At 30.9% G+C, this 27,511-nt stretch overlaps 1 long non-coding RNA gene across 1 annotated transcript; it reads left to right on the top strand.

Annotated features, from left to right (window-relative positions):
- Positions 1 to 7,546: 7,546 nt before the first annotated feature.
- LOC123290535 lies at positions 7,547 to 21,183 on the top strand. Its single transcript, XR_006534877.1, has 3 exons — positions 7,547 to 7,607; positions 10,181 to 10,183; positions 21,169 to 21,183. It is a non-coding gene; the product is annotated as an uncharacterized LOC123290535 (long non-coding RNA).
- The last annotated feature ends 6,328 nt before the right edge of the window (positions 21,184 to 27,511 follow it).

The raw sequence follows: 27,511 nt of genomic DNA, 5'->3' as shown, positions 1-27,511 counted from the left end.
TTGCTATCTTTTTCTCCAGTAAGTAAAGATTGATTCAAGGTACAATAGATGGCTTACCCATTACATTGAAAGTGGTAAATGAGTTAAAAAATAGGATCACATTAAATTGGTAATATTATGTAGATTAGGGAACGTATAAATGATTTGCTTGTCATGAATTTTATTCCTACATTTGCATAAAAATGTTTAGGTACTATACATATATATGTATATATAGATATCATTCATTCAACATTCTAGTCCGCACATTAAAAAATACCTTCTATAGACAAGCCGTATCCTTATTTTAAACCGACATCAAAATATTAGAGGAGAATTGGGCTTAATAACTTGGTGTTTCAGGGTATACTTGCATGAAATCTATAAATATATTTGGTTTAAATAAGACTTGTGGAAATCTAAAGGGGATGAATAGGGAATGCAGAGTTATTAGTTTTTATTTGTTTAAGAAAAATCACAGTTATTAAAAAATAGGTTAGCGGTCGCTAATGACCTAGACGTTAAAAGCGACCTTAAATAAAATAAATAAATAAATAAATAAATAAACAATAGGTCAATTGTAATCTATAAAATTTTTTTTGTTTCTTTTTATACCCTGTAAATATATCAGGGTAAACTAAGTTTAGTCCCAAGTTTGTAACGCTTAACAGTATTGATGCTACGAACAGTATTGATAGCTGGGAGTTGCAAATCGCCAACTGATGATAATAATTAATACTAGTTAAAGTGAGAAGAAGACCCGAGTTTAGTAGTTACAATTTTGAATACCAGATGAAAATTCTTATTCTTATTTATATTCAAATTAAAATCCGATATATTCCCACCAACTGGCGATAAAAATTTGTACTATTTAACAGAAAATAGAACGGTTTTTCAGTAGTTCCAAATAGGTGTTCATAAAATTCATTTCACGTTTTTTTTCAAGCCGAAATTTTTATAGCGTGTTCATGACGTAAAAAGTGAGAATGGGTTCGTAAATCAGGAAGTATAGGTCATATTCCTAGGACGGTTCGTAGGACCTATCTTGTAAACCGTTACATTATAGAACAAAAGTTTAAAAGTAAAAAAAAATCATTATACAAAAACTTTTGTTTGAAACATTTTTTCGTAAATATCGTTGTTTGTCCATTTTTTTTTGCCCATTTTCTTCAAAACTATACAAAATAGGGAGTAGAAAATTTGTAGGTAGCTTCAACTAGTGAGCTTTATAAAAAATTCTAGAATATTTCCAAATTTTTCGAAAGGTCGCCACAGTTGTATTGATTTTTCAAACACTTTTAATTTATAAAACAAAAATTATAAATGCAAGCTCTGACATTTAACACTTTTCATACAGGGTATTTTACCAATTAGCTCAGTCAATTGTATTTATTTTTCACTTATTTCTTTTAGTGTATTATTTGTAGAAGTTATTTATTGTTAAAAAGTTTGACTACCTACATACAAAATAGAATTGTATTCATGTTCGTAACATTAAAATGTTATCTAGTATTAACATCTTTTACGAATCAGATTTTTTTTTTCTGGAATAAAAGGGAACAAAATACAATATTTTGAATACAACAAAATATAGGTATCCAAATATCAAATATTCTCAATAATAATGATATATTTTTTTTTAAATCACGAATTGAATACCAGGTAAAAAAAATAAATTGGGTAGCTATACGAGGGATGTATGCCTTCAAGAAATTTTATATTTTTCAATTTTAGTTTTAAGGATTTGCATTGAAAAGAATAAACATTTTCTTTGTAGTTAAAACAACCATGCTCTCTACAAATCATATCGAGTAAAAATTAATTAATCAAATTTTAATGATGCCTAGAAGTAGACTCGTGCTCAGGAATCATCCAAGAGGTAGGAGGATGGCTTTCAAACATTTGTTGATCATGTTAAGCCATGGGTATGGAGATTAGCGGGCCATGGTCGAGCATCGCGCCTCGAAGCGATGGTTCAGAGCACCTAGCCAAGTAGACCCTTGTAGTCTATCCCCGCTACACTTTTCAGTTTCTATTATAACCAACTGATGTACTGAAACCCAGGATTTGCCTAGCGCTGAGTTTCCTAATTTCTTCTGGTTCGACTATGGCCGGACCAAACCATTTCCTTCGCTGCTGTATGAGTGCCGGGCAGTATCAGAGAAAGTGGATCGATGTTTCTTCTGAATTTTCTCCGCATCTGTCACACGCGGGAGATTGTCTTTTTCCAATCTGATGTTGGAACTTGTTCAGGTTATCATCCCCTGTGAGTAATTCTACGATGACTCTAATATCAGCTCTGTTTAGTTTCAAGATCTGCTCGGCTCTGTTACCGAGCGAGTTTCCTTCACCCAACATGTTAAGCCATAAAGTCAATAAAAATTAGAAACTCTTTTTTATAAGAAACGTTCAGTCACTATTTTTCAATATGTTAATTCTGCGAGCTACAGAAAGAAAAACTTTTCAAAACTTCGAGCGAGGCTAAACACTTTTAGCAGACTTTCAGACATTGTCACTGTTGTTTCAAACAAAACTGCCAGAATGCCAAATATTTGGTATAGTGATTTGAAAACGCATACTCTTTGCAAATATCGAGTGCTTTGAAGGAGCTTTTGGAAACTTTAAATGTGGCCGACATTTGTTTGGGGGTAAAATTGATCATACTGGCGTCGCTTGGATAAGAATGAAGTAATCGACTCCATCCACATTATAAAATTTAATTGTAGGTAAGCGGGGAGCCCATGATATTAAAACTTCACTCACACGGATATCGAAATTTCGCATATGAATCAATACTTTTTAACGATATGTACAATATAGACTAGGTGTTCAAGGTTTATCGTGGCACAAAATATTTTTTATATTTTTAATAATTACAAGAATTTTTCACCTTCAAGGAAATTAATTTGTAAGAGACCATTTTATTGCAAATTTTATCTGAAGTGACAGTTCTTATCGTGGCAGAAAGGTCTGTCACACCGATTTTTAATATATAAAGACAATTAAATTTTACCCTTGTCGCGGAAATACTTTTTTTTTTTAATTTGATCGTTTTGAGTTCTACTTTCGAAATATATCGGTATGGCAGCTCAAAACTTGACCAAAATATCTGTCACACCAGTAAAAATAAAAAAAAACCCTGGTACATCTAGTACATATTGTACCTATCCTTAAATAAGTACATTCAGTCATTAACGAAATTTGTAAATCCGTGTAATTTCGAAATCCGTGCGTAAGTGCAGTTTTAGTGTTACGGATTCCACCCTTATTAGAAGTAAAATAAACTCGTAAATAGAACTTTTTAATATAATTTTACTTTTTGTATAATTAGATTTGTTTGTTTTCTTTTTAAATAAACCTTATTAAAATAAAATAAGAGAACAAAAAGTTACCAGAAATTTTATCTTAAAAGAAGTAACCATATCCATGGTTGAGGTGCGTAATATTATAAACAATTCAACACCAACATGTAGGGTTGAACAGGGTGTGTTTAATTTAAATTTATAATTATTAAAAGTTTTATCTGTAAAGTATATGAGAGGGTAAGATGTATAGTACTTAATGTACCTTGAATCATTTTGTATACACTGGAAGAAAAATTAAAATTATGACAACCTCATCGCAAAGTTTGTTGTTTTTTAATAATGATTGGAACAAATACAGTTAAATATTTGTATTTACAATATTTAACTGATACAAAATCATTGAAGTTAAATATACAAAATCATTACTTTTATGAAAGAGATTGATTTTAGTTTAAAGTAATGCATTTTATTGATGGAAAATAAAATTGTACTAAGTTGAAATATATAATCGTGTAAATAAGGCGAATCGATCAAGTAAAAGAAAATTACTTTCCGTATGCGTTAAATATAGGATTTGGTTACTGCGAACATATATATCTGTCATGTCTCCGTCTATATGTGATTGTGTCAACTATATGGAGATTGTTGTTACTAAAAGACAGAGAATTTGAAATAAACTGATCATTGCAGTGAGCTTAAGACACTTAAATCAATAGTAATCCACCCCCCATCAAATTTTGCAAGTTTTGTTATTTTTTTGACTGGTTAACTAGAAAACAAGCTATTAGAGATTATAGATTGAAATGGTTTACCCTGCCTAAGGATACATTCGGAACCTTTCCATTTCGTCGGTTATAACTGCGGTTTGTCATTGTCATCGATGTCGTTATAATCGACTTCAACTATATATTTATTTTTTCGTTATATTTTATCAATTTTTGTAACATAAATTCAATAAGATATCGATTACATTACATGAACTTCGAAGGTATCGACTTATTTATTTTCTCATCATGAAAAATATTTTATAAAATGGAAAAAAAATGTATTAAAAAATTTTAGGAGAACATTAACAACTTCTATGTACAAAATTAACTTCTGTAAAACGAAATCATAAAATTACAAGCTTTTATTCGCGGCTTCGCTAACATTATCTGCCCCTATTCCATACCAGTATTGTAATAAACGCCATGCATTTCTTAGGTTGGGTTAGAGTGGCTGTCTTGTGGGGGTGGGACCCACTTAGACCATAGGATCCGTTGTGATACAGAAAGAGGGTTGACCTATCCTTGGCCATTACTCTATGACCCATTTGAAGCTGTTTATAGGAACAGTAGGAGTGCTTTGACGTCAACGGACTTCAGATTGGAGATATCGTCCAAGAAAGGCTGACTCAAGTGAATCCACCTCCTCGTGGCAAGAGAAGAACAGTGACAGAGAAGATGAGACATCATTTCTTCTTCCTCTTTGCAATAGTTATACATGATACACTGTAAGGCCCAGATGTTCAGCGTGCCTGCCACCCAACCAGTATCCTGTAGTAGACGCAACAATTTTGCTAAAAGAGGCCCTTGGAAGTGATATAAGAACTTCGGAACGCATACGATTATACTCAGACCATATCGGTCTTGTAGTAGTACCACAAGTACGTTCCTGTTTCCATGTAAAATTGGTTTTTTTAAAGATATCCTCTTTGAGGAAGAACTTGCAGTTCGCAAATAGAACTCCCGAATGTCTATTGATGCTTGTGTCCGGCAGGATTGTTCCATTTCTAGCAAGCTCGTCGGCTTCACAATTTCCCGGAATGTCGCTGAGTTTAAGGATATTCGTCCTGTGCTATCTACATGGACGTTATTATAAAATGTTTAAATTTCGAGAAACTGTCACAAACAGATTTCAATTTTAAAATGAAAACGTATACTCAAATCTAAATTAAGAGTGGCAATGCAGGGTAGCGAACAAGTTATATGTTCGTATTTATATTGACCGACACTTCAAAAAGTTTTGTTTAAAATAATAATTAATAAAATAATAATACTATGATATAGCTATCGTGGAAGTGATGGTGTGTTGTTGTATATTGTTTATTGTTAACAATTAATTTAATTAAGATTCCTCATTGATTTTAATAATAAATCATTTATTTTAAAATTATAATACTTAGAGTGTCAGAGCGGAGGCGCAGTGGAGCGGAGGCTAAGCACACAATATATTTATTTTATTTATAGTGTAGGAGTTGATTGGGTTCCGCCAAAAACTTAAATTAAATTTTAAACCTTTTTTAAACTGTCAAAAACGCGGGCATCCAATTTGATGGTGTAATATTTGTATCACTATATGAAATAACACAAATAACTTTGACAGATATATTCATAGACATCGGATTATAATATAAATATAAATATTTATTATCTATTTATATATTATATGGGCTGTCTACATTAAACTAACTAATGGTCTATGACTCATACCGCTATGACATCACAGCAGTGCTTACCCACGTTTTAGGTCACGTGATATACAGTTTAAAAATTACGATTTTTAATTTTAAAATTTTAAAAGAAAAATATGCTTTTATGACTCGAAATCAGAATATTTAAGTATCATTTTTTCAAATTTCATGATTTATTTTTGACTAACGATAATACCCAAGACCATAGCACAATAGCCTTTGTTCTTAAAGTTGGAACTACTCAGCAACGTAGGCGAATTTCTTCTACTTGTTATATATTTTTGAGTAAATGGAAATGATAATTTTTATAAATTTTTTTTACCTCTGACGATTCTAGATAACTGGATGTTCTGTAACCACCAAACAGTAATATAGAATCAATAGGCAGCCACTCTACAAATAAGTAGGGAGTTCGGTCGCTATGTAGATGTATTCATTTCCGTTTCATAACATTATCATAATGTATTATTAACAATCTTTATACATATGCATACAAACAGTGTGTCCTAAAAGTATGCGTACAGTTGAACAACATCAATCAGTTATTTTTAAAGTTTCAAGCATATGTCAACTTAAAAAAGTCGTGTCTGTATATGTCAACGTAAGATTGTAATTTCCGTCAGATTACAAACGAGTTACCAAAAACCTCATTTCGTTATGTTTAGTTGATTAGGATCGAGTTAGGAGTGGTAGGAGAGGTTGGCCCTTTTTTGTCAAATAAAATTCAATGTTAGCTTAAAATCTCAAATCTGAAAACGGACACTTTAAGGATGTATGAGCATGGTAGTGGGGGCACAAATTTAAAAATAGATATTTTCAATTTTGATGATAAATTTATATTATTACTTGACGATATAAGACGAAAAGTAAGAATAAAATTTTTCGATATCTGGCTTAATTTTCAAAATATCGAAAATTGAAAATTTTGTTTAATTATTTAGCTTTCGATATTTCGAAAACCAAGACACATATCGAAAAATTTTATTCTTATTTTTCGTCTACATTCATGGAGTTATAACAAAATTCATCATCAAAGTTGAAAATAAGATAAAAATAATTTCAACTCTTAATCTACCCTGCTCTTACATCCCTTATATGGACGGTGACACTTAGTTTTTTCTTTTTTAATTCATTGCTAATATGTTTACTTTCTATTAAAAAGTTTTTTTAAATTTGTTTTCATTCATTCCAAATGAAAATTATCAAAAACTTCCAAAATATGTCGTTTTTTGAGATTCCTCCATAAGAGCCAATGTATTTTATATCGATTTTTAATGACTTTTTTCTTAAAAATTTGCACGGATACCTAAGCTGCAATTTTAACCACATATTCTTTGAGTAAAAGACTACCTACAAACAAATTTTGAGCCTTTAAATCAAACATTGTTGTCATGCTCATACATCCTTAAGGCTAATAAAAAATTATATATATTAAATTAGTGCATAACATTATGCGAGCGATTCATTTAGAAACTTTCGAATTCGCGAATGTATAAATTTCAATATTTGTCCCATCACTATTATCTACATACGTAGGTAAGTAGAAATATACCTACGTAGGTACTTTGAGTCTAGTTTGATATAGTACAATTGATTATGTCTATGTTATAGGTCTATCTGATGCTCGCAACTTGCAAATCATTTAGTCTTATTAGATGCAGATAGTACTTCTCAATTTTTTTTGTAATATTCTATCGTTCTGAATGAATTTTCATCCAAAATCTTAGGTAACTTGTTTCAGATTTACGGAGAGCTACGAAGAATTACGATGTAATTTAACGATGACGCTTGACGCTGGCTTTGAGCTACAAATTAGGATTTCACCTAGCTGAGAAAAAATAGAACTATGTGCAGCGTCAAATTTAAAAGATGTAACTTCATGATGACAGTCTAAGCAACCTGGCGAGGCACAATAAATTCAATATTACCTGGATCCCCGGACACTCTGGTTGGAACGGTAATGAGAGAGCAGGCAAGCTGGCCAAACTGAGAACCACCATGGCCCCCACTCAAGAAAAGCTTGTGAGGATGCCATACCAAGAAGGTCTTAACAGATTAGGAGATAATCTGTAAAATCAACAATTAAAGGCATGGACCAGCTACGAGGGAGGGCGAATCGCCAAAAGCCTGTTAGGTGAAGGAAACTCGCTCGGTAACAGAGCCGAGGAGATCTTGAAACTAAACAGAGCTGATATTAGAGTCATCGTAGAGCTACTCACAGGGCATGATAACCTGAACAAGTTCCAACATCAGATTGGAAAAAGACAATCTCCCGCGTGTGACAGATGCGGAGAAAATTCAGAAGAAACATCGATCCACAATATTCTCAAAATTAATTCTGATAATAAAAATGGGATATACTTTCCTATGATAAAAAGTCAGTTTAGGCCGTTCTGCCATCTGGATGAGGCAAAAATCTTAGGCAGCGTCAAGTCGTAAATAGCTAAAAAAAACCTTGAATAAATTGAAGGATTGTAAATTAGTGAATTATTACAAAGACAAAAAGAAGTCATCTTCATAGCTTTAGTCGCGTTCCCCAATGATGATCGCGCACATAGCACAAACATGCTACTATTTTAACATTTATATTAACAATACAAAAATGTTATGAAAATTCATTGATGATCAAGTAAAATTATTATTATTGTTGAAATAGAATAGTATTTACAGTGAATCCTCTTTAAACACAAGCATAGAAATCATTGAATGTTTTCTCGAGGACTTTTTAATCTTGGATGGGCCATTTTAATCTTAACAAGTGAAATTTACAAAGTTTCAAAAAGCCCCCACAAATTTTTCTGCTACGGAACCCTAACCTCGCACTTGGAACATAGCTAAGAACACTCTAACACTCTTTATTAAATTATCATTTAAACGAAACAAAAAAGATCATAATTGGTTTATCTACGAATGGGCACTACGATGCCACAGACAGACAGACAGACAGCCTTTTTTTTTATTCGTGGGTTAAAAAATATCCTAAACAAAAATTGCAGAATTTGATGGGGGGACATCAAATTGAACCAATTCTAGTTTATCGATAAAGATTAGGTCAAAGTCATGGACAAATAGGCAAATGTCTTCTATTACCCTTGATAACTATTGACGAAAGCATTTTTTCGTAGTTAGTAGCATGTTTTCTTTCGATTAAATGCAATAATGACATACTTTTAAGTCGCATTTCCTCTGAAAGCTGACGATTTTCGAAAAAATGGTTTAGATAAAAATGCAAGTTTTTTATGATGATGAACTTTATAATTTAAATCCAAAGAATTAGGCATGAAGGTTATAAGAAGGAGAACGATCGCTATAGAAAATATTGTCCCCGAAATATGGATAAAATAAGTGAGGCGCTGCGACCGCTAAGTAGTATCAATAAAAGCGGGCTGTTGTGCGCTAATTTGAAATGATATATCAATTTGTACATTATGCAACTAACTTCATCTACTTGTACTCATAAACAGCTAACTTCGCAGATACTACTTAATGATGACAGCGCGGCTGGTGGCTGAAAAATGAACTATAAATTCTACAAATTTTCAGGGACAGACGCGCTAATGCTTTAACACGTAGCGATCGTTCTCCTTCTTTATAACCTTCATGGAATTAGGACTTTTTCAAGGAATTTTTTAATGAGGTTATTTCTTAATAAATAGCGCTTTTTGCGGGACATTCAGATACATAGATTAAAAAGGTCTACCCTGAATATATAGATTAATTTTTACAGAAGTCATTTTTTCCCCTTTAACACTTTTTTAGAAGAAAAGTTGAGAGGTTTGAAATGAGACAGTCGACGCGACGTAAGTTTAACTGTATTGTATGTATGTATGCATATGGTGTTCCTCGAAGGTTCCATGCCTTTACAGATATGAGACTTTTATCATTGAAATATATTGTGTAGCCACCTACCCGTAATATTATAATGGCATGCTGGTACCTGGAAACTGGCAACAGAGAACTGGTTCGTATTGCTACCACCGAGCTGGCAACGTTTTCGAGAGTTTAATTTTATGATAACAGTTTCATTAGTTAAAGATGCACGAGCGCCAAGACAATTTTGGATAAAAGGCTTGAATTTTTTTTTTTTAATATGAAGGTGAACTAAAATGAAGTTGGGCTGATGATATGTTTTCATAGACTTCTCCAAAACTAGCAGGTGGAAATTAAACTATTTAAATTAAAGTTAAAAACCTTGGGGTATGAGGTATGGGTATGGAGGTTAGCGGGCCATGCTCGAGGATCGCGCCTCGAAGCAATGGTTCAGAGCACCTAGCCAAGTAGACCCTTGTACTCTACCCCCGCTACGCTTTTCAGTGGCTATTAAAACCAACTGATGTACTGAAAGGATTTGCCTAGCGCTGAGTTTCCTAATTTCTTCTGGTTCGACTATGGCCGGACCAAACCATTTCCTTCGCTGCTGTATGAGCGCCGGGCAGTAACAGAGAAAGTGGATCGATGTTTCTTCTGAATTTTCTTTGCATCTGTCACGCGCGGGAGATTTCTAATCTTTTTCTAATCTGATGTTGGAACTTGTTCAGGTTATCATGCCTTGTGAGTAACTCTACGATGACTCTAATATCAGCTCTGTTTAGTTTCAACATCTCCTCGGCTCTGTTATCGAGCGAGTTTCCTTCACTCAACAGGCTTTTCTCGATTCGCCCTCCCTCGTAGCTGGTCCATGCCATTAATTGTTGGTTTTTCAGATTATCTCCTAATCTGTTAAGACCTTCTGAGTTAAAAACCTTAGTAAATTATTAATAGAAAACTAGTTGTGCTAGACTAATTAAGGATGTATGAGCACGGTAGTAGGGACACAAATTAAAAAAAATATATATTTTCAATTTTCATAGTGAATTATGTTAAAATTTGACGATACAATTTTTCGATATCTGTAGTAGTTTTTAAAATATCGAAAATTGATAATTTTGTTTAATTATTTCGATATTTCGTAAACCAAGGCAGATAACGAAAAATTGTATTCTTATTTTTCGTGTACATTCATGAAGATTTAACAAAATTCATCATCAATGTTGAAAATAAGGTACAAATTTTTGCAATTCTAAATCTAAAATGGCCATGGTGGTGTTCGTATTACCTTAAAATTTTTTCGTTTTTCGTGACGTTGCCAGCGCTCCCATGACACAACTGACTGTGTATGTATGATCGTCGGTTGCTATTTAATGATGTTACCATTTCCTTTGTATTCAATATACAACTTTTGATTATAAATAACAACGCATAGCAACTTTAAATTCATTAATTTAAAAAAAAATAATAATAATAAAAAAACCAGAAGGTTTGCATCACGTGACGTTCATATACGCTTTTAAATTAAAATTGAAAATAAAAGAGAATTTGAAAAAATACGAACGTGCCAGGAGTCCGAACCCAGGTCTCTTCGATTCATGTCAGTTGATTCATGCCTTAACAAACTCTAGTCCTGGAGCCAGTGACGAAAAAACTCCACTTACACGGATATCAAAATTTAGCATATGAATCAATACTATTTACTTAACGATAGGTACAATATGTACTAGGTGTGTCAGGATTTATCCTGGCCCAAATATTTTTTGTTGGGATTTTGTTATTTTTACTGATGTGACAGATATTTTGGTCAAGTTTCGAACTGGTCGTTTCGAAAGTAGTATATACAGGGCGTTTTGTTATTGACTGCAGATCGTTATCCTACAGAATAAGCTCATAAAGACGAAGGAAAAAGTTATGTTCCACTTTTGGATCTGATGCCTACTTTACGAGATAATTAACAAAATAAATTATATCTTTAGCGAATCACAGTTCAATAACATTTTGAATGAAACCAATAAAACACTACTTAATGAGAGGATGTGTTTGATCATAGTGGAAGGCGTCTCTAAATGCAAAATTATTACAAAAAAACTCTATTTGGCTACTTTTGTTATTATAAAAACTAACCTATTAAAACCTACACTACGTTTTTTGGTAAATTAAGTGTTGTACGCAACTTATCGTGCGAATATCACATACGTTAGGCATATATTTGGCAAGACGGATAATTGTCCGTTTTGATAAATATATGCTGAGATATACATACGCCGACACAAACCTATGTATGTATGTTGTGTGTTGAAGTTGTAACTGGCTATTGGTGATTTATATTTTTGTTTTCTTTATAAATAATAACAACAAAATATTGTTTTTAGTATTCACTACCCAATTAAATCAATTATTGTTTTATGATAGTCTCCTTTAAGTGACACCTACTAATTTAATGAATTTGATAGGTTTGTGAATTCATAAATCTTTCTATTTTCCCATAGGCACATTTCCCAAATCTGGCTTAAGATCGAAATTTGGTAGAGAGCTTTTTTGTTCGTTTTCGAAATAGATAAAATTTGGAAAAAAATGTTGAGATTCAGTGCTCGTAAATGAGCAACAAAAGTCAATTGGGACTTGATTCCGTAGGAGCCATCATTGTAATTCGTTAGAGATAGAACAAAAGTTTAAATGTAAAAAATGTTTCTTATAAAAAAATTAGTTTTATTTGAAAAATTTTTTCATAAACAATACTTTATACCCATGAGGGGTGTCCCCATTTTCTCCACATCTATAAAAGATAGAAAGTTGAAAATTTGCAGGTAGCTTCAATTAATAATCTTGATAAATATTCTAGACAACGAAAAAGAGATATATTTTCGAAATTTTCTAAAAATACTGCAAGCACTGACATTAAACACTTTCTATATACATGATATTTCAACAGTTACCGCAGTCAATTGTTTGTTTTCACTTGTTTTTATGTAATTTGTAACACGCTGTATACATGAAGCATATATGTATATTAAAGATAAAGCCTTTAAGCCTTTAATATCAAAGGATTGTTGCCATATACCTTTTACATTGCTTGTAAAGACAATAAAGGAATGCTTATGAAAATTTAAATAAATAATGCTTTGTTCTAGTTTAGAATGGAACTGGTTTTTAATGTCTAACTAAGTAACTAATCTATGTAGGTTAATATTTATCATCAGTCATGACAACATAAGTTCACTTTTCATATTATTTAGACAGATATGTCCCATCATAACCCGTCAGCACTCGCATTATGAGCATTTTGATCAAGCTCGAAATTTTATTGAAACTATATGTTCCTTATTTGTTTGCTGGTTGAGCACTAAAACCAAAAAATGTTCAACAATTTAAAACGGCCCCAAAATTTAACGATGTGTAAGAAACTAAAACTTTTTTAACCGACTTCAAACAAAAACGGAGGAGGTTATCAAGTCGACTGTATTTTTTGTTACCTCATAACTTTTGACTTGGTGAACCGATTTTGATGATTCTTTATCTATACGAAAGCTATTGCTTCCCGTGTGATCCCATTTCATTTTGGTTCAGTCTTAAATTTGCATTAAGTATGCACGACAAGAGGACGAATGACTCAATATCACGCCAATCGATTTCGATGATTCTATTTTTAGTGACAAATTAGTTAGAGTATTTCAGATTCACTAAAAATCAGAAAAAATAAAATTTTAACAAAAAGAAAACCGACTTCAAAAGAAAAACTTTTCCAAAACAAATTAATATGCACTAAAAAGTAAAAAAATAATTTATAATATAATGTAGTTAAAATTATTGTTATTTTTGGAGTCGGTGTCAGCCAAGGAAACAACTCTGACAGAACAGTTTGCTACATTAGCTTGGCTGACACCGACTCCAAAAATAACAATAATTTAAACTACATTATATTATCGTTATTTGTTAGTGCGTATTAATTTGTTTTGGAAAAGTTTTTCTTTTGAAGTCGGTTTTCTTTTTGTTAAAAGTTTTTTTATTATTTGTTGCACTTTTTTTGGTATTACCTCTCAACTAACAAACAAATCATAACGTGCGATACGGAATACAATTCCAAAATCTAAGAAAAAGATTACACAACGAAGCAGATGGATAACTGCTAGTTTATAAGTAAAATTGATTGATTTGTGATTAAACTCAATTGAATAGATTATATTTATATAATAATAGTTCAACTCAAGTGTTGTAAGTAGATAGTGACCACTAAGCAGTGACCACAAATCAAAATGGTTGATGGTGACACAATTGGTTCTATAATTCAATAGGTAGGTATAACGTATGTAACGTTGCCTATAATTCTATACAGGGTTCAATAGCTTCTTAAAGTATATTCATGAAAAAATGTTATAAAAACAAAAGTTGTTAATTTTTTTATTAGGAACATTTTTTACATTTAAGCTTTTGTTCTATCTCTAATGGTTAACAAGATGGGTCCTACGGTCCCAATATCCAATTGACCTATGTTGTTCATTTATGAACTTTAAGCACGCTATACATTATATTGTTATTTTTGGAATCGGTGTCAGCCAAGCTAATGTATCAAACTATTCTGCCAGAGTTGTTTCTTTGGCTGACACCGACTCCAAAAATAACAATAATTTTAACTACATTATATTATCATTATTTGTTTACTTTTTAGTGCATTTTAATTTATTTTGGAAAAATTTTTCTTTTGAAGTCGGTTTTCATTTTGTTAAAAGTTTTTTTTTATTTTGTGATTTTTAGTGAATCTGAAGAACACTAACTAATTTGTCACTAAAAAAAGAATCGTCGAAGTGATATTGAGTTATTCGTCCTCTTGTCGTGCATACTTAATGCAAATTTAAGACTTTTATGATTTTCTCATGGATGCCGTTGCCAGAACTGGACCAAAACGGGAAGCACCAGCTTTCAAATAGATAAAGAATCATCAAAATCGGTTCACCCAGTCAAAAGTTCTGAGGTAACAAACATTAATAAAAAAAGTACAGTCGAATTGATAACCTCTTCCGTTTTTGTTTGAAGTCAGTTAAAAAGAGGATAAAAACGGGATGGGATAATGGGACGAGGCGTATCATGATGACATAACAACTAACACACATGAAAATAAAAGAGAATGAAAAGTTAATTAATAATAAAAAAAAATATTATTATTATTATTATTATTATTAAAAAATAATAAATAAAAAATAATTGTAAAGTTTTTATGATGCATTCATTAATACAGACGCGTATCTATAGGCGCATATCAAAACACACACAAAAATTAACAATTTAATAATAGATGCGATCAATCCAAGCGACCACATTACGGGATTCCATCATGTATAAACAGTACCCCTGAGTCCTAAAGGCGTCGCCAAGTTGCTTTATAGAAAATGGGAAAATAATTTATTTTTATTTTAAATGCACGATTCAAGTCACGAAACTTGTGAACTTGACCTGAGCGATGAGCAAGTTCGGATTCAGCGGGTCAAATTACGTCGAAATACACTCTTTGTTTGGTAGGATCTGTAAATGCATAGGAAACCCACTCAGCGCCTACACTATGTATAAAACTAATGCCATTTTGTAAAAGCTAAATAACTAAAATAAATCTAGTATATTTATGACGCTCCTGTATTTACAGCTTCTATATTTGTTTAATTAATATTAGTTTTATAACAGAATACAAAAATAATAAATAATTAATATAAAAAAAAAAAAACATTCAATGCTTTTATTTTATACTAACATTTTATTTACCCGCTGCTACGTTTGCGTCAGTAAATTGTTAAAATACCCTGTATAGAAAGTTTTGAATATCAGTGCTTGCATTAATTTAGAAGAGTTTATAAAAAAAAACATTTAACCAAAAGAAAACCGACTTCAAAAGAAAATCTTTTCCAAAACAAATTAAAATGTCAGCCAAGGAAACAACTCAGACAGAACAGTTTGCTACATTAGTTTGGCTGACACCGGCTCCAGAAATAACAATAATTTTAACTACATTATATTATCATTATTTTTTACTTTTTAGTGCATATTACTTTATTTTGGAAAAGTTTTTCTGTTGAAGTTTTTCATCGAAATCAGTTGGCTTGATATTGAGTTATTCGTCCTCTTGTCATGCATACTTGCTGCAAATTTAAGACTTTTATAGTTGAAACGAAAAACAAAATGAAACGGGACACACGGGAAGCACCAGCTTTCAAACAGTTAAAGAATTATCAAAATCGGTTAACCCAGTCAAAAGTTCTGAGGTAACAAACATTAAAAAAAAATACAGTCGAATTGATAACCTCCTCCGTTTTGGTTTGAAGTCGGTTAAAAATATGTTAAAGATCCATTGGTGGCCCCCTAAAAAAAAATTCATTTTTTCTAAAGAGCGTAAAAAAAATTGTAAAATAACTAATATTATTAAATAATATAAAAAAGCTTTGATACGCTGTAATCTATCATAATAATCCAATCTAATTCCTATATTTTCTTCATATACTTTTCCAACCTTTACCTTGCAAGCTTTTCTAATGATGGTGTGGGGGAGGGGGCCCACACCATCACGCTAGAAACTTTACTAATAAAATTCTATTGAAATATTTTAGTCATTTTTAGTGTATAAAAGATTTCACAATTCAATTGATAAAAAAATACGTAGCGCAGATGCTGCGTTTACTAAGAGAATTCCCTCAGAAATTTTATCCAACATTTCCCTGGCACTCGTGCATGCTTAACTATTTTTGTTTATGAATACATACATGATTCACTTTTGCTGAATTGTTTAATAATTATTAATATTATCAAGTGGACATAGTGTCCCAAAAATTCCCTGCTGCGTTTTTCTAGCCCGGTAGCTTAAATATACCGTTATCATGCTCATTTGAAAACGCAAGACTTTCCACTTTCAAAGAAAATCACTCACTTTTAAAGTAAATAGTTGGATGGATTACTTTTCGTGAGACATTCTGTAAAAAAGAATATATATATATATATATATATATTATTAAATATTTTCAATTTCAGTTCTATCTTTTAGAAAAATTCATCAACTTGTTTCTAAGTGAATTAACTACGAAAGAAAAACGAAAATAAGTTAACTAATATTGTTTTATTCTGATTTATATACAAGGCTTAACAAAAGTAACAGTTAGAACATAATCATACCCTTATACACACAATGAACCTAAACAGGATAATGACTTTTGACACACTTTGTACTTATATATTTCGATAGAATTAAGAATATTACATTTTCGTTAAGTATTCTTTTCTTCGAAAGGAATAATATTTCTAATAATATTATATATAAATGTTTCCTTTAGAATTCAATCCCTTCTTAAATTGTTTATATGAAATAAACAAATAAATAAATCGTTGTTGAATGCTTTCATTTAGTTCATTTGTTACAAATAATTTCATTTTTGGTTCCATAGCTTCGGAGCGGATCGACATGCAAGCGCCAAGACAAATTTAGACTTACAAATTATTTTCTTAGACGAAAAATATAAAAAAAAATTTCGATATCTGCCTTGATTTTTGGTTTTCGATATTTTTAAAATTACTACAGATATCGAAAAATTTTGTTCTTACTTTTCGTCTAATACTGTCAAGTTATAGCATAATTTCTTCATCAAAATTGAAAACAATGTTAAATATGCTTACCTTTGAAGTCATTTATTTATTTAGATAATCGGGCAACTCCTCCCTAAAATTTCCAGAATTTCGAGTTAGATTTAGTCCAACTTCATATTAAAACAAAATCAAGCCTTTTATCCAAAAATTGTCCTGGAACTCGTACATCCTTAATTGTTTTTGAAATTAATAAAAAATTACTTCATTATTTTAAGTCGAAGTCACCATTGTTATAACTTTATTGTGTGTCATAAACTTTATTGTGTGTCTCTTTATTCAAGTCCGCATTGCTCATAGAGGAGGAAGCGAGACGGGTATAAGAGTCTTCTATCTATCTCAGTTTTTCTAATAGTAATGAGATTGATAGAAATAAAATATAGTCTCTCTGTGTTACTCGTATTTTAGGTTGTCACTGTCTTACTCGTATTTTAAGTTAGGAGTCCGAGGGACTTCTGTAAGTCCCATTTGCCAATGACTATTTTTGATAATACAATGATATATCTTCAACACAAGTGCAACGTTGCAACGGGCTTTGATAGACGTATAAGTCAGTCTCAGGTAATAAAGACGTAATTTTCTGAAACGAATGACAAATATTCTTTGCTTTAATTAAAGTGATTTTTTATAATCTCTAAATAGCATTATTTATATTAAATAAAGTTTGAATTTATTATAAATAATTTTCTTTTTGTATTTAAAATTTGCATAATAATTATTAAATATTTTTCAAATTTTTCATCTATCCTGAATATTAATTAATAAATTAATTAAATGAATAAAATGTTAATTTTTATTTTATATAAATTTAATAAAATTAAATAAATGATAATGTTTTAGATAATTTCACACACGTTTAAAACATTAATTTTTGAAAATATTAATTATTTTATTTAAATTTTGACTTTAATAGTGCTGCACAACAAGAGCAAATTAATAATGTCCTTTTTATCTTTGTTTTAATATACAAGTCTAATTTAAATTTTACGTTTTGAATGTTAACTTTAAAATTTAATAACTATAAATAACTAGCTGACCCGGCCACGTGTTGCTGTGCCTTAGTTATAATACCATCAATGTAAATTTAGTCCAGCCAACAAGTTCAAAATTGTAAATGGGTTGACTACTAAATCAGAAGTATGTCTTTTTTAAACTAATATTACAATTAATTCATGAAGTATAGAGCTTAAGTAATTAAATTAATTAATTATTTAAGCAATATTTAGCGCTACATATATATTATACGATAGAAACATAGTTCCTACAAGGTGTGCCACGACTACTCTCGTTTTTTTTTTTCTTTTTAGTTCATTTTTTAGCAAGTTTTTAATTGAAGACCATTTTTTGTCTTTCCACATTTGAAAATTGCGCCCTAAATATGCTAGCCCTGATATATTTAATTTCAAAAACATATTTATAGTCTTCGGGATGATTGAAGGATTCTAACGATATTCCATAGATCCAAATCTGTGTTCAGGAATTTATAATTCAAGGTACCTACAATAAACCGTGTAGCTACCTATATATACTTATATATCCCATTTTATTATAAAATAACATATTTAATCCCGTGTCAATAACCTGGATAATATTAGGAATTTATGTAGTTTACATTTAAATATAATAAATATACATTATGATAAAACATAGACACACACATACATATCAATGTACAGGATGGAACCATTTTAATCTATAATGGCTAATAGCGTTTGTCTTTATCTGTTTTTCCATTTAGACTTAGGTTGCGGGTTCGAATCCAGGCAGCGGCAGTGTGAACAATTTATAATTAATGGGAGTGCAGAATTGATCACATTGTCGTCGCTTGGATGAGAACGTAGTGACCGACTCCACCCACATCAAAATGTAATTGTAAATATGTTTGTAATTAAATAAATACAGGTTAACAAATAATGTTGTGGGTGGTCTCTGTTATAGGCGTATATGTCAGAGAAGCGGAGGTTAAACCCCATTATTATTATATTATTGTTATTACTTTCAAACTTTTGTTCTTTCTCTAACGGTTTACAAGATGAATCTTACGGACCCAAGACTCAATTTATCCATCTTGCTCATTTACGAACTCGACCTCACTTTTTACGTCCTGAACACGCTATACAAATTTCAGCTTGATATCTCTAAACTTTTTTGTGTTTGTGTTGAGAGACACACAGACGGACAGACAGGCGGACAGATAACTGGAAATGGACTAATTAGGTGATTTTATGAACAAGTTTATCAAAATTTTTTTCGTAGCCTCAATATTTTTAAGCGTTACAAATTTGGGAGTTTGAAAAAATAACACATTTTTTTAAATCGAAAAACCCTTCTTAATACCAAATTTTATTCAAATCATATATAGGTATATATAAATTTTAACCATTTTGTATATATATAAATGGGTCCACTCTGTACTTCTATATAAAATATATTTAGAGATACTTCAATTTAATTTGTTTTTAAACATAAATCATTGACGTCATCATATTAGCTAGCTATCCATATACCTACTTCCGTTATTGTGGTAAAGCTGCAGCGATCAGTTGCAGTGGTCCAGATAATTATATTTTGGTTTATTAACTGCCCATATTAGGTAGGTAGATAGGTAGGTTTTTGTATTAGGTTCAAAAATTTAAATAAAAATTAATATATCATTATACTAGAAAAATTTACGAGATGAAAATTATTTGAAAATACTAATAACTGTGCTTAATTAATTACAAATATTAGTTTTCTAGTAATTCTGAAAATATAAAGTATTAATTTAAGAAGTCAAATACCTATTTTATTGTTTATAGAATTAAATATTAAAGCTACTTTAATTCTTTACTTTATGAATTCATTGTAACATTAGTTTAAAAAAGACATACTTTTGATTTAGTAGTCAACCCAATATGTGTACATTATCTTAATTTGACTTAATCAAAATATTTATTAAGACATAACATAAAATTACCTTGTTCTTACTTTAAATTATCTCTATTATCTTTAACTTCGTTTGATAACTCACAACTCATTTTTTTGAATGGAAAACATAAACTTTGGATAAAAAATATAAAATATTTTCAAATATTCTCAAAATTCATCGCAAGCTGAATCAATTAAAAAGTTTTAGTTTACTTGATAACACATCGTTAGGTGTTGCGGTCGTTTTAAATTGTTGCACTTTTTTTGGTTTTACTTCCCAACCAGCAAACAAATTATAACATGCGATAAGAAACATAGTTCTAAAAATGTGACCCATCAAAATTTTTATAAATAACTTATGAAAAAATATGAGATTGTGTTCATCTTAAATGAGACACACTTCCATAGCTACGAACAGTAACCATAATGCATTGTGATTCTAATGAAAATTGAACCAAGACATAAGTTATGCACGAACCGGATCTGTAAAATTGAACTATTCCTCCCGCCCACAAACTAGAATGTCCAGTCTATAGTTAGAATGTAATAAAGTTAGTGGGATAATAGAATTCTAGTTATTTACCATATTTCGATGTCATCATCAGTTTTAAAGTCTATAATTAAATGATAAATTCATATATGTACGCATTCCTAGATCACTCTAGTATTGTTAACTGTACGGTGATGCCATAATTGAATTAGAATCATCGGTTTCAATGATAATTAGAATTAAAATATGCTAATAAGCGAATTTGAATGCATTGTTTATGGTGTAGTCAACTGTCCAAAACCTCAAAAGCACCACCAGGCAATTTTAAATATAAAGCTCGATTTTTTCTTTATCTAAATCAATTCTGAAAATTTTAAAGGAAGTTCCCTGATTTAAAAAAAATAAAATAAATGACTTCAAAAGTAGACATATTTAATATTTGTTTTATGATAAAACCGTAGGTGGATGATATGTTTTCATAGATTTCTCCAAAACTAGTCGGTGGATATTTAAAAAGAACTTAAATTAAAGATAAAACCTTAATAAGTTAGTTAAAGCAAAAAAACCCGTAGTGTCTGACTAATTAAGAGCACGGTAATCGCGCCTCGAAGCAATGTTTCAGAGCACCTAGCCAAAAAGACCCTTGTACTCTATCCGCTACACTTTTCAGTGGCTATTATAACCAACTGATGTACTGAAACGCAGGAGTTGCCTAGCGCTGAGTTTCCTAATTTCTTCTGGTTCGACTATGGCCGGACCAAACCATTTCCTTCGCTGCTGTATGAGCGCCGGGCAGTAACGGAGAAAGTGGATCGATGTTTCTTCTGAATTTTCTCCGCATCTGTCACACGCGGGAGATTGTCTTTTTCCAATCTGATGTTGGAATTTGTTCAGGCTATCATGCCCTGTGAGTAACTCTACGATGACTCTAATATCAGCTCAGTTAGTTTCAAGATCTCCTCGGCTCTGTTACTGAACAAGTTTACTTCACTCAACAGGCTTTTGGCGATTCGCCCTCCCTCGTACCTGGTCCATGCCTTTAATTGTTGGTTTTTCAGATTATCTCCTAATCTGTTAAGACTTTCTTACGGTAGTGGGGATACAAATTTAAAAAAAAAAAAATTGGAGTAATTTTCAAAATATCGAAAATTAAAAATATCCTTAAAAATCAGTATGCAAGGTTTTTGGGGAGAAAAATCGATCTAGCTACGTTTCACTTTTAGAAAAGGTTGTTTTATTCCGTGTTTTCAGGAAAAACTGATACAAACTGAAAAAAGTGGCTCTTACTGTCATCTATTGGCGAGTAGTAATACTAATAATTTTTTGACACTGAACACTAAAGCTAGGTTTCGGTAGATGGCGTTGTTAAGTAACCAACGTTTAATATGCAGGGGTTTTATTGGCGAAAAATTGATCTAGGATCTAGCAAGGTTTTATTTTTGAAAATAAATAACGAGCAAAGCTCGATCATCCAGGTACTAACAAAATTTATCATCAAAGTTGAAAATAAGAGAAAAAATAATTACAACCACATAAAGCTAAAAATAACGATCTACTATAGCTGATTTACTAAAAATGAGGGCTTTAAGTTTCTCATTAAATGACATATTTTATATTTTAAGGATGATAGAAGGGAGGGAGTGGGGGGTTTGTTATATGTAAATGGACGGATGATCAAAAGACTTGATATAATAAAAATGATAAAATGTTTTTTTATTAATTTTTTCTCATTTTATTTCATCGTTCATTTTGTGTTGATTTAATGGCAAACATTGTAATTTTACTGCGTATTATCATAAAGGGTGAAGTATTGTACCTTGGAAATAACGTATCTTTAATCAGTCTTTAGTTTTTATACCATATATTGAATATTATATTGAGTTTAGTCCCAACTTTGTATCGCTTAAAAATATTGATGCTATGAACAAAATTTTAGTATAGGTGTTTATAAAATCACCTAATTAGCTCGTTTCCGTTTATATGTCAGTCTGCCCGTCTGTCTGTTGACACGATAGTTCAAAAAGAAATATCAAGCTGAAATTTTTATAGCGTTTTATACGTAAAAAGTGAGGTCGAGTTCGTAAATGAGCAGCATAGGTCAATTAGGTCTTGGGTCCGATCTTGTAAACCGTTAGAGATAGAATAAAAGTTTATATATAAAAAATGTTCCTTATAATAAACAACTTTTGTTTGAAACATTTTTTTGTAGACATCACTGTTTACCCACGAGAGCGCAAATTTTATAGTAGGGTATGTATTATATGGGAATATCACTTATAAATGAGTGGCTATCTAAGAGTAGATATATTGTCAATACATGGTATTTCAACAATTAAATCAGTCAATTTTTGTTTTCACTTGTTTTTTAATGATCTATACAGGACAAAAATTATAAAGCAAAGTTAAATAACTAGAGAGCAAGCAATTAAGTCATGTTCTACGTCCATACTATTCAGGAGTTTTTGTTTTCAAGTAAAATTGAAAATAATTGAATGACACGGTAATTCGAGAGTTATCTAACTACACCAAAAATCTACTTTCTATGCAAAACAAGAGTGTTGAGCTTTTTGACTTTTGTTCGGAAATTTGTTATAAATACTCCACTGTGCTCCACATATAAATAAATGTAAAGTGTGGTGATTCAAGGTACAAGAGTCTGCCTCGTACTACTCTACATAATATAATATGCACACATCCGGCTTACGTTTGATATCCGCATATGTTATGTACACCTAATACTAATCATATTGTATCTAAGTAAATATCCCACAGGTGTATTGTACCTATCTATCTGGTGTGTGGATGGGGATTTACAGGATGGTATGGGATGGTTGTATAGATATTCCCAGGTTGATTCAGGTAAATGGAACATTAAACCCACCAACCTCAAGCTAGCTGACTTTAAGTGAAATTTAATATTTAATTGAAATATTCCTTCCGGTTGTTTTTCAACTATAATAAAATCGATGAATTTTTTGTTTTATTCGGATTCTAAGAATTTTTATTGTATACTAGCTGTCCCGGCCACGTTTCGTTGTGGCTTATTAGTTTAAGAAATCAAATACTTGTTTTATTGTTTAAAGAATTAAATGTTAAAGCTACTTGAACTCTATACTTTATGAATTTATTGTAATATTAGTTTAAAAAAGACATACTTTTGATTTAGAAGTCAACCCAATATGTGCGTACATTATCTTCATTTGACTTAATCAAAATATTTAATATGACATAACATAAAATTTCCTTGTTCGTACTTTAAATAATCTCTATTATCTTTAACTTCGTTTGATAACTCACAAATCATTTTTTTGAATGGAAAACATAAACTTTGGATAAAAAATATAAATTGACAGATTGTAAATTACTTTTCAAAATTCGTGGAAAGTTGAATCGATTAAAATAGTTTCAGTTTCCTTGATAACACATCGTCGGATTTTGGGGTCGTTTGAAATTGTTGCACATTTTTTGATTTTACCTCCCCACGAAGGTTTAATATCCTTGAAATATCAGTACAAAGTCATGGACACTTTGACGTGAAAATTAGGAATATTAAGTTGATTCGGCGGAACGTTTGAGTCAGCCATTTAGATAGGTAAATATTCCGTTTCGTTGATTAAAGTAGAAATAGGTATAAATAACAGTATAAATTGAACGTTTGCATTTCAAAGCAAATTTCATTTCACGTTCGGTTCGAGCTAGAATTGTTGACCTAATTCGTGGAAAATATTATCTTTTATTGGATGTATGGAATGAATATGTATTATAATACAAAACATACAACTTACCAAGTGGTCCAGAAAAAAATTATACCGCATATATGTACCTGGTGATGAAACCTGTTCATCGATAAATGGAAAAATCATTCACATTTACTTCGATGTTTGCTTCAATCTGATATCATACTACAAGCAGGGAGCCCGTGACAGTAAAACTGAACTCTCACGGATTTAAAAAATTTCGCATATGAATCAATACTATTTAACGATAGGTACTTAAGGATGTATGAGCATGGTAGTGGGGGCACAAATTTAAAAATAGATATTTTCAATTTTGATGATAAATTTATATTATTACTTGACGATAAAAGACTAAAAGTAAGAATACAATTTTTCGATAAATGGCTTAATTTTCAAAATATCGAAAATTGAAAATTTTGTTTAATTATTTAGCTTTCGATATTTCGAAAACCAAGACACATATCGAAAAATTTTATTCTTATTTTTCGTCTACATTCATGAAGTTATAACAAAATTCATCATCAAAGTTGAAAATAAGATAAAAATAATTTCAACCCTTAATCTACCCTGCTCTTACATCCCTTATATGGACGGTGACACTTAGTTTTTTCCTTTCTAATTCATTGCTAATATGTTTACTTTCTATTAAAAAGTTTTTTTAAATTTGTTTTCATTCATTCCAAATGAAAATTATCAAAAACTTCCAAAATATGTCGTTTTTTGAGATTCCTCCATAAGAGCCAATGTATTTTATATCGATTTTTAATGACTTTTTTCTTAAAAATTTGCACGGATACCTAAGCTGCAATTTTAACCACATATTCTTTGAGTAAAAGACTACCTACAAACAAATTTTGAGCCTTTAAATCAAACATTGTTGTCATGCTCATACATCCTTAAATGGAATTGTAAGTTCGTTTACTTAAAAAAGCCTGCGAGGCAAATTTTTTCATGCCATCTGGTAGAATTACAGTTACATAATCTATTCTGACAAATGTACAGCATTTCATTTGATATAGTTCGTACGTCAGAGGAAAGTTTCTTGGTTGAAATAGGTTCACTTCTTCACTTAAATTTTTTATTTCTTGATTCCTAATTTCGTGAAAGGCTCTAAAACATTTTAACCAAAGGAAGTGTGTTTTTTTTTTCGTTTTTCGAGTACCTACTTGTATTTGTTAACTTAGGCTATTCTATTTTTAGTTTTCGATTAAAAAAATAATGCAATAATTTTTTTCGGACTGAAAAATATCAATATCTCAATAAATAATCTTATTTCAGATCTTGTTCTAGCGTCCGAACTAAAATTTATATAGTAGTAATAACGTGTAATAAGAATAATAGACTTGGAGATACTGATTTAAAATTTTAAATGTAACTTTTGAATGAAAATGGTCATTGTGGCGTAATCGTTGGACGATTAAAAATATTTTTTACAGGCATATTGCTCCGGCTAGAAAAATCTGTGAGTCATTCCAAAAGGTCAGTTTAGGTCTAGCGAGGCTATTTTCAAAATGCGGCAAGTTTAGATCAAACTTTATTTGGGTTTTATAAGGAAAAAGGAACCATGTCTAAAATTTGTATATGTCTCAGTCAAAACTCTCAACCATTCAATAGTACTTTTAACTGAAAAAGATCAAAGAGCGCCATCATTGGTTAATAGTGCTTTTGACTGTAAATCTGTATATATAAAAATAAATTGCTGTGCGTTAGTCTCGCTAAAACTCAAAAACGGCTGGACCGATTTTCAAAATTTTTTGTTTGTTTTGTTCGCTATAGTTCAGGGATGGTTTAGAAAAAAAATCATTTTCATTTTAAAAATTGATTACCTTTTGTTTCGGACAGTTTCTTAAAAAACTAATGTAATAAAATGAATAACAAATATCTTGGGTCTTTTTCCAACTTATTACTGTGTGTCCGAAACAGTAATGAATCGTAATTGAAATGAAAAGGACAATTTCGGAATAATTAGATTCAATGCGGAATAATTTCAGAGACTGAACAGAATGAAAATGTTGGCTCTACAGTCAGATTCATAAAATATCTCGAAAATTACTCATTTAATGGTCAAATAAACACGATTTTTGTAATTTTCGGGTCAAAATTACCTTATAAACTTAGTTTTATCGAAAACGGAAACAAAAACTTTTTTTACACTTTTTGCAATTTGTAAAAATCGAAAAAATCATAAAAAATTCAAAAAAACACAATTTTTGGTTGGGTTGGGTTGGGTTAGGTTGGGTTAGGTTGGGTTACGCTGGGTTAGGCTGGGTTAGGCTGGGTTAGGCTGGGTTAGGCTGGGTAAGGCTGGGTTAGGTTGGGTTAGGTTGGGTTAGGTTGGGTTGGGTTGGGTTGGGTTGGGTTGGGTTAGGTTGGGTTGGATTGGGTTGAGTGTGGGTGTGGGTGTGGGTGTGGGTGTGGGTTGAGTTTTTTTTTCAATTTTATTGATCTGTATATATAAAAATAAGTTGCAGGGGATACGAAGTTCACCGGGTCAGCTAGTTTAAGATTAAAAGTGGTTTTGACTGACGCTTCTGGCAAAACTAGTTTTAATCACTAGAGGAGAACCGTCATGAAAATTGCCGTCGGTTTTTAATACACTGGAAAAAGAATTAAAACAATGACAACCTCATCCCGAAATTGGCCGTTTCATATTGAAATAAAGTGAAAAAAGTATTTATTTATTTTTCATACAATTTTCTAATGATTGGAACAAGTACAGCTAAATATTTGTATTTACAATAGAATGGGATTGAATTTAAAATATGAATTCATTGATACAAAATCATTGAAGTTAAATAAACAAAATTATTACTTCCACGAAAGAGATTGATTTTAGTTTAAAGTAATGCATTTTATTGATGGAAAATAAAATTGTACTTAGTTGGAATATATTAATCGTGTAAATAAAGCGAATCGATAAAGTAAAAGAAAATTTCTTTGCGTTTAAATGTAGGATTTGGTTATTATAAACACATATATATATCATGTCTAGTCTATATGTGATTGTGTCAACTACATGAAGATTATTGATACTAACTTACAGAGAGTTTGAAATAAAATTATTGATCATTTTTATAATGTATAGGATATTTGTGTACATATATAACAAGCAGTTTGTACAGCAGTTGACTTAAGACACTTAAAATGAGTCATTCAAAGGCACGCAAGGCTGCTACAGTCCTGAATCATTTTTTTTTAGAACTAGGGACTGCTCTAG

Source organism: Chrysoperla carnea, chromosome 1 (assembly GCF_905475395.1).
Source record: "Chrysoperla carnea chromosome 1, inChrCarn1.1, whole genome shotgun sequence".
Classification (NCBI taxonomy): domain Eukaryota; kingdom Metazoa; phylum Arthropoda; class Insecta; order Neuroptera; family Chrysopidae; genus Chrysoperla; species Chrysoperla carnea.
The sequence above is the reverse complement of the archived record's forward strand: the minus strand, read 5'-3'. Positions and strand labels throughout refer to the sequence as shown.